Source organism: Bos mutus, chromosome 27, assembly GCF_027580195.1.
Source record: "Bos mutus isolate GX-2022 chromosome 27, NWIPB_WYAK_1.1, whole genome shotgun sequence".
NCBI lineage: Eukaryota > Metazoa > Chordata > Mammalia > Artiodactyla > Bovidae > Bos > Bos mutus.
Genome location: NC_091643.1, coordinates 28,934,095 through 28,943,743, shown reverse-complemented (window position 1 = coordinate 28,943,743; position 9,649 = coordinate 28,934,095). Strand labels below are relative to the sequence as shown.

Genomic DNA, 9,649 nt, shown 5'->3' with positions numbered 1-9,649 from the left:
GGAAATATGCAGAGCTTGGGAGGACACTGACTTGGAAACTGGTGTCTTTCAAACTGAAATTGTTGTAATGATAACCTGTTAATAGGTTTTCTTGTGGGCCCGCCCGACTTGGCCTCCGTGGGCCGGGGAGCCGGGTTGACCAGCTGTGCCTGGCCATGAGGGATATCTGTGTTTCCTGTTTATTTTGTTTTGTTTTGTTTTGTTTTGGCTGAGTCGGGTTTTAGTTGCGACACCTAGCCTTAGTCGCTCTGTGGCATGTAGAATCTTAGTTCCTCAACCAGGGATTGAATTCGTGTCCCCTGCATTGCAAGACAGATTCTTTTTTTTTTTTTTTTTTCAGGTTTACATACAATACAAACACTTTATTAACAGCATCCTGGTGGGCCAAGGCGTCAACCCAGACATCCAGCACCCAGTCACAAGTTCAGCGCAGCCTCCGAGCCTCTCGCTCTGACTCCAACAGGGTGAGCACGTCGCCCTCGCGCTCGGGGCCTTTCACGTTTCGGATGATGGAGCGGCTCGTGTCGTCCATGAATTCTCGCGCACCTGCGTGCACTGTCCCTGAGAACCGGTCCTGCCAACACCTTGGTGACCCTGGCAAGCTTGATGGGCTGCACACGGCTCGTGTCCATGATGGCGGCGCGGCGGTGGTCGGGCGGAGAGCGCAAGACAGATTCTTAGCCACTGAAACAACAGGGACGCCCCATTTGTGTGTTAATTGAAAATTAATGCTTTGCTGGCATTTATGAAAATATTAATATATTTTATGATTAAAACTTAAACGCTAACCTTTTATTGATGTGTATTTGTGTGTATGTATGTGTGTTTTGGAAGACAATTTTTCCACAGACCAGGGGTATGGGGGAGTGGAGGGATGGTTTGGGGATAATTCAAGTGCATTAAATGTATTGTGTATCTTATCTCTATTATTATTACATCAGCTCCAGCTCGGATCATCAGACATTAGATTCTGGAGGTTGGAGACCCCTGACTTAGAGGACAGGAAGCAACTGCAGCGAGCCCAGTGTGGGAGGGTGCTACAGTGACTGGCCTCCACCCCGAGGTGGTAATGAAGCTTAATGAGGCTTTTTAAAAATTTCTTTAATTGGAAAATAATTGCGTCACAGTGTTGTGTGTTGGAGAAGGCAATAGCAGCCCACTCCAGTACTCTTGCCTGGAAAATCCCATGGACCGAGGAGCCTGGTAGGCTGTAGTCCATGGGGTCGCTAAGAGTCGGACACGACTGAGCGACTTCACTTTTACTTTTCACTTTCATGCATTGGAGAAGGAAATGGCAACCCACTCCAGTGTTCTTGCCTGGAGAATCCCAGGGACAGCGGAGCCTGGTGGGCTGCCATCTATGGGGTTGCACAGAGTCGGACACGACTGAAGCGACTTAGCAGTAGCAGTAGCAGTTATGTGTTTCTGCTGTATAGCAAAGTGAATCAGCTATGTACATATATCCCCTTCCTCTTAAGCCTCCCCCAACTCGCACCCCCTCACCATGAGACTCTCTTAACTGCTTTCTCTGTGGCTGTTTTTGTGCCAGTCTGGCCTTCTTGCGTGGTCTTCAACAGTGCCAGCCAAAAATATGTGTGTGTGTGTGAAGTCGCTCAGTTGCATCTAACTCTTTGTGACCCCATGGACTGTAGCTTGCCAGGCTCCTCTGTCCATGGGATTTTCCAGACAATAGTACTGGAGTGGATTGCCATTTCCTTCTTCAGCCAAAAATGATAACCAAGCAAACCCTGGGTGGCACATACCTGGGGCCACTGCACCAAGTCTGAAGTGCAGCCAACAGAGAGGCTGATTCTTTGGCCTTTTGTACCGGAAAGTAAGAAGGCTGCCAGATGTGGGTCTTGTCACGTAGACGCCAGTGCCCATTTGAGAGCACCTGTTGACCAAAATGGCACAGAGGTAAAAAACCCACCTGCCATTGCAAGAGATGTAGGGGACGTTGATTTGACCCCTGGGTCAGGAAGATCCCCTGGAGGAGGAAACAGCAACCCACTCCAGTATTCTTGCCTGAAGAGTTCCATGGACAGAGGAGCCTGGAGGGCTACATTCCATGGGGTCTCAGAGCTGGACACAACCAAGCGACTGAGCATGCGCGCATGAACATTTCATGATAATTTCAGGAGCAAAAAGAATGAGTGCGATGGATGACAACACAACAAATATATAAAGAAAAAATTTTGGATTAATAGTGATGGTCTAAAGAATTAATTGTGGTTGCCAGAAGCAAGGGTGGATGCTGGGGCAATTTTGGTAGAGTCAAAAGGGACAAACTTCCAGTTATAAGATAAATAAGGACTGGGGATGTCATTCCAGCATGGTGACTATAATTAATACTACTGTGTGGTATATTTGAAAGCTGCTTAGAGAGTGGATCCTAAAAGCTCTCATCACAAGGAAAAAAATTGGCAGGGGGGGCCATGCCACATGGCATGCAGAATCTTAGTTCTTCAACTGGGGATCAAACCCATGCACCCCGCAGTAGAAGCACTGAGTCTTAACCACTGGACTGCCAGGAAAGTCCCCCCAGGTTTTTTGTAACTATAAGAGGAAACGGATGTTAATGAAACTTACTGTGGTAATTATTTCACAGTATGTATAGGTCAAGTCATTATGCAGTACATTTTAAACGTTTATGGTGTTATATGTCAGGTATAGCTCAGTAAAGGTAGAGATAAATAAAATGCAGAAGGAATGACAGAATTTGAGAATGCTTATTTTGCAAACTTTAATAAACTAGTGGGTCTAGGCAGTGATAAACAAAGGCTCTTAAAACCGTTAGATAAAAGGTTAAGGGGTAAACTTCATAAGGGACGGGGCAGTCTGATGATACCAGAACCCACTGATCAATCTTACCACTGAAAGTGAGCAGGCAACCAGACACGAAGTACCTGCTGTGAAATATCAGTGTCTCGAAAACTGAACCTGAATCTAATTAAGCATCTTGATCTACGAGTTGACAGGAAATGTGAGGGACAGAAGAGCATATGTAAACTGATACCTTGAGGATGCAATCTACCAAGTTCAGAATAAGGGAAATCCCATAGCATAGAAAAAACAAGAGTGAGGCACAAAAACAGTAGATATTTAAAGAGGCTCTGAAAACATAGCAACAAAATACAGTCCTCAGGATCTTGTTTGGATTTTGATTCAACCAAAACAACTTTGAAATACATTTTATAGAAAATCTGGTAAAATCGAACATAAACGGGGTATTAGGCAATAGTAAAGACTTGCTGCTAATTTTGTCCAGTATGATAGTGTCATTGTGATTACATCTTTTTTAAGTCTTCATCTTTTAAATATAGGAGAAGGCAATGGCACCCCACTCCAGTACTCTTGCCTGGAAAATCCCATGGACAGAGGAGCCTGGTGGGCTGCAGTCCATGGGGTTGCTAAGAGTCAGGCACGACTGAGCGACTTCCCTTTCACTTTTCACTTTCATGCATTGGAGAAGGAAATGGCAACCCAGTCCAATATTCTTGCCTGGAGAATCCCAGGGACAGAGGAGCCTAGTGGGTTGCCATCTATGGGGTCGCACAGAGTCGGACATGACTGAAGCGACTTAGCAGCAGCAGCTGTTAAATATTCTGAAGTATTTATGGATGAAACCATATGATAATTGGGATCCAGAAGAGGGCAAAAAAAGTGAGGAGGAATAGAGGAGAAAGTAGGGACAAATGTTGCTGGCTTGTGGAACTTGGGTGGGGATATGTGGCTTTCATTATATTGTTATCACTACTTTTGTGTATGTTTGAAAAATCCTTGAAAAATGATTACAAAATGACAATATATGAACAAATTCTTTTTAAACAAATGTACAACCTCTCATGGGTTCTGTTGAATAAGCCAGCTTTGAGAATCATTTAGGTGGAGAGGACCTTGGAATGATGCTAGGGGCAAGTGTAGAGAGGCTGGAATAACCCCTCCCCCCACCACTACCTCTGGTGGCTCAGACGTCAGTGAATCTGCCTGCAATGCAGGAGCCCCTGGTTCGATCCCTGGGTTGGGAAGATCTCCTGGAGAAGGGAATGGCTACCCACTCCAGTATTTTTATCTGGAGAGTTCCTTGGATGAAGGAGCCTGGTGGATTACAGTCCATGGGGTCGCAAAGAGTCGGACACGACTGAGTGACTGACTAATGCTACCCTCCCCCCATGTCTCCCCACCTTGCCCAAAACAGTTCCCAGTCACTCTCCTGCTCTCAAGGGTTCTCAGTTTTAATGATGGGCAAAGTACAGAAGAACTCAGGATGCAAGAATACTTGCGTGATGTTATAGTTGGAAGTTTTTAATAGAATTTTAATAGAATTCCTTCTCTGATCTGAGAAAAAGATTAATGGGTATTAATATTTAGCTTCTATTTCCATGAAAAGCCTGTGGAAAAGCATTTTGCAAAGCATCTATGGTAACTAATCCAGAAAATAAATCAAATTAGTCACTGTTGAGGGCTTGCATTACAAACCAAAATAAGATACGTTTTTTTGATGAGTGGCTAGCTTGAGGGTAGAACTTCATGGTTTTATGACACCAACATTTACTATTAATTATTTCCAAGTTAGTTTAGCTCATAAGATGCTATGGAAATAGCACTGAGCTGGATGTTCTGAGACCAGGTTTTGATTTTGGATCTTTCGCTGGCAAGGCATGTGACTTTCTTCAAGTTACTCCCTCTGAGGTTCAATTTTTTTTCTTTTTTTCTAAACAGAAAACAGAATAAATGTCTGAGGTCCTTCCAGCTATAAAATTCTATTTGTCTCTGAATTTAAAAAATGTTCTCATTCCTTTGCCTACACAGTTTCATTTATTCCTAAATCAGACTTATGACATTGGAAGTTTTATTATTCACAGCTGACAGATGTAGAAACTGAGGATAGAGACAGTAAATAATCTAATGAACAATGAAAGTTTAGGTGTGACCTGATTTTCATTCTTACAGAAATATCCAGTCATTGACTTCTCCTATGTGTACTGTTGTTTACTATTAGTAGCTGAGGTTCAATGCACTTAGACATTTGAAATCATTGCAAACTGTGAAATATTAGAGAAGTTTGATTTGTCTTAACGGTCATAAAAGTTTTACATCTCAATATGAACTATCATTTTTAAAATATGATAAGAGCATTTCTATAAAATATGTTCCTTTCCAGCTGGATTTGTGTGTGTGTATGTGTGAAAATAAGTTTCCTAAAATTTCAAGGACTTTAAATGAATCAATAGTATATAGTATGTCTAAGATGTATTGTAAAATAAACAAAAGATCTCTAAATATTAAAAGACCAAATTTATTCATTTAGCTTCCCTTGTGGCTCAGCTGGTAAAGAATCCGCCTGCATTGTGAGTTCGCTCCCTTGGTTGGGAAGATCCCCTGGAGAAGGGAAAGGCTACCCACTTCATTATTCTGGTCTGGAGAATTCCATGGACTATACAGTCCATGCGGTCGGAAAGAGTCGGACACAACTGAGAGACTTTCACTCACTCACTCAAGTATTTAGTAAACATTTGCCATTGCCTTCCCAGATAGCTAAGTGGCAAAGAATCCACTTGCCAGTGCAGGAGACTTAGGAGATGAGGTTTGATTTCTGGGTCGGGAAGACCCCCTGGAGAGTGGGAAATGGCAGCCCATTCCCTTATTCTTTCCTGGAGAATCCCATGGGCAGAGGAGCCTGGCAGGACGAGTCTGATACAACTGATTGAGCACACACAAGCATTCGCTCTGCACCTCTTTGTTCTAAATGAATTTGAATCGTTAGCGTGGTTCAAAAGCCACCTGGATAGGATGGGACTCAGTTCCTGTCCAGGTGTCCTAGGATGGAGCTTGTTATCTACCTGATTTCCAGGGTCATAGCATTGTTAGCCCACGCCCAATGCATTTTGGCTCTGTAATCAAAATACTGGCGTCTCTGAGAAAGTTCAAAATGCCAAACTACTTATGCTATATAACAGAACCTTGTATATAATGGAGGTGCTCAGCAAGTAAATATTGAATTAAAGCTAACATGAGGACAAGGTTAAGGTAAAAAGTAGTCAAGGTTAAGGCCGTTTGAGCAGGTGAGATTTCAAGTGGCAATAAATCAGGTTATTATTTTAAGGGTAATAGATACTTGGTTCTTTGTGGATTTTCTTGCGCAAAACCAGACCTGTGTTGTTCTAAAGATTTGACATCCACAGTGGCAATGAGAGTAAAGATAGCTGTCTTTCTTTTTCACTTTATACTTTTCAAAGCACTTTAATTATATCTCATTTAACTTTTAATATCAATTCTTGATGACATATTCATGTAAACATTGGCTTGAATTTTAAGTGGGAAATGGACAAACCCAGTTTTGTAGGGGGTTAGTGTATTCCTGCTAAAAATAATGTAATGAAAGAAATAGAAGTGTACTTTGGAGGCAGCACACATTTATACATTATTTAGGCAGTTTATAGTTATAATACTGACACTGTTTCCTTTGGGGAAAACGAAAACTTTCATGTTAATGCCACCTTTTAAGGTCTGAATATTCTGGTGAAATTAAAGGGAACTTTGAGGGCAGGTAAATAAAAAGGCATGCTGCCCTGTTTTAAATTGTGTGACCATGAAGATTATGTCTTTACAAAACTGTTTTTCTAATTTATAGTGCATTTTTCATGAGCATAATTCAGTTGTTTAATTCCCAGTAGCACTGAACAGAAAGCAACACTGTAGGTGGCTGATTAATATAATATTTTATGTTTATCTTTAGTCAGTAACCATGTCAGTATGTGAAGATGTTTTGAAAGCAGCAAGATGTTCAAAACAGACTTTCTTTGCTATGTAATTTTCTTGAGATATTTCATTTTTAAAATGTTTATATTAAAGCTTTTCAATGTTGTACAGCTTAGCCAAATAGCATTTGTACTGCACCTTTAATAACATTTAAATAAAATTTTAAGGCTGGAAAATTATTGGTTCAACAATGGTTTAAGGGATGTTTCTTTCCTATTATCACCTGCTATATTTAAATCTTTATACCTTCATATACTTTGGGATAAACTAAGTCCAGGTGGTTTCCATTTAAAGTTCTCAGACTCTGTCCAGATTTTCCTTTGTGTTAGCAACAGGCATGTTATTAGCTGTCTTGTACCATCATGTATCCCTAATTTGCATTTTCTCCACCCTTCGCACACAGCTTGATGTCTCAAATCTTCATTTTTCAGGGGATACAAATTATTCAGTAAAAGGCATAATCTTTCTTAAAGGAAATAATAATCATCCTTGAGATGATTCAGGTACACTTATGGACCAGTGAGACCATAATTTATAAAATATTCCAAATATTTAACAACTGATAAGGCTAGGGCACTAACCAATCAGAACAGGCAGGAGCCATAAAGCTGAACAAAGTCCTGCAGGCCTCTTTGGGGGCAGATATTAACCCTTTAGTCGCTGGATCCTGAGAAGGGGGAAGGAGGGGATAAAGCAAGAGCGATGCAGAGGAGAGAGGAGGAAGCTTGCGATGGGGCTCATGTTAGTGACTATATATATACACACACACACACCAGGGTGTCTCAGCCTTGGCACTACTGGCATTCTGGGACCAGTAATTCTTTGTCGTTGGGACCTGTCCTTTGCATAGGGTACTCAGCTGTGTATCTGATTTCTACTCCCTGGGTTCTGTGATCACTGCCCCCTTAGTTGTGACAACTAGAAGTGTCTCCAGAGATTGTCAAATGTCTCCTGCGAGGCTGAGGACTACGGTTATATAGCATCTGGCACAAAAGTATTTCAATATCCTAACAACTGTTACATTCGTGCCCTCATCCACAGGGTCTTAAACGGTCACCTGCCTTTGTTTGTCGCTCAGTCGTGTCTCTGACTCTTTGCGACCCCAAGGACTGTAGCCCACCAGGCTCCTCTGTCCATAGAATTCTCCGGGGAAGAATACTGGAGTGGGTAGCCATTCCCTTCTCCAGAGGATTCTTCCCCATCCAGGGATTAAACCCAGATCTCCTCCATTGCAGGCGGTTTCTTTACCGTCTGTACCACCAGGGAAGCACAGAAATATTTCAATATCCTAACAACCATTACATTCAGGCCCTCATCCCCAGGGTCTTAAATGGTCACCTGCCTTAGAGAGCTCAACAAATATTTGACAAATGGATGAATGACTTAGGCATTCAGTCAACACACGGGGAATCACCCTTCAGGAAAGGTTGATGCCTATGTTATCTATCGTCCTCTGAGTGTGGGTACAACTTGATTTATGGCTAAACAGGTGTTCAGTGAGTCCCTTCACCGTGTTGACCACAGGATATAACACTCTGGGGGCTGCTGAGGTGTGAGGTCTCTAGGGTTCATTGACTGCATCTCCTCTCACTTCATATACTGTTTATGGATCATTTCCTCCATGCTGAAGGTTTTCACTTATATGCAGATAAATCCTACATTTGCATCTCTATTGCTCTTTCTGAACTTAAGCTGTATTTCTACCAGCCTTGCATATATTATACCTTTGTAGAAAATACAGAAAACTGAACTCAGCTTTTGCCTGTCCTCACTGCATCCAGACAGACTCCTTGTCTGTCACAGTTTGCTTAAACTCATTAGATCATTATCATCTCATTCACGGTGGTAATCTAGATAACTCTCTTGTAATTCCTATAGGTAAGGAACAATCAATCACACGCAGTTTTAACCTAACCACTCATTTGAAAGGACCCTGATGCTGGGAAAGATTGAAGGCAGGAGAAGGGGATGACAGAGGATGAGATGGTTGGATGGCATCACCGATTCTATGGACATGAGTTTGAGTAAACTCTGGGCATTGGTGATGAACAGGGAGGCCTGGCATGCTCCAGTCCATGGGGTCACAAAGAGCCGGACACGACTGAGCAACTGAACTGAACTGAACCTAACCACTGAATAGTTTGGATAACATTCCCTTCTCTTTGTCTTCTCTAGTCTTTCCCATTCTATTGTTTTCCTCTATTTCTTTACATTGTTCAGTTAGGAAGGCTTTCTTATCTCTCCTTGCTGTTCTTTGGAATTCTGCATTCAGATGGATACCTTTTCTCCTTTGCCTTCCACTTCTCTTATTTTCTGGGCCCTCCTTAACTGTAGCCTTGTCACCCTGAACTGAAATGATCTATTTGACTCTTATGTGTCTCATCATTAGGACTGAGACTGCATCTTTTTAAAAATCATTATGTGATGATCTGTTTTTTCATTTTTAATTCTTAATTTTTTTGGCCTCACCGAGTAGCATGTGGATCTTAGTTCCCCAACCAGGAATCTATTCCTTGCTTTGGAAGTGCATGCATGCTCAGTCATGTCCAACTCTTTGCAACCCTGTAGACTGTAGCCTGCTAGGCTCCTCTGTGTCTGGGATTTTCCAGGCAAGAATACTGGAGTGGGTTGGCATTTCCTTCTCCATTGCAAGAATGGAGTCTTAACTACTAGACCATCAGGGAAGTCCTGAAAGTATGTCTTATTCATCTTTATATCCTCTGATATAAAAGATATCCTCTGATATCTTCAATCAGAAAGATAGCCATGTAACACAGCTAGATTCTATACCTTTGACACGTTATTGGGACTTTCACCTTGGCCACAGGAAGTATTGCTACAGCACTTATCCATGTTACTACATCACAGAAGGAAACTAAAGTTGGTT

General features: G+C 42.0%; 1 non-coding gene across 1 annotated transcript; it reads right to left on the bottom strand.

The window, feature by feature from the left end:
* Positions 1 to 344: 344 nt before the first annotated feature.
* LOC102269837 (small ribosomal subunit protein eS28) lies at positions 345 to 775 on the bottom strand. The gene has a single exon (XR_001351565.2). It is a non-coding gene; the product is annotated as a small ribosomal subunit protein eS28 (transcript).
* Between the last annotated feature and the right edge of the window lie 8,874 nt (positions 776 to 9,649).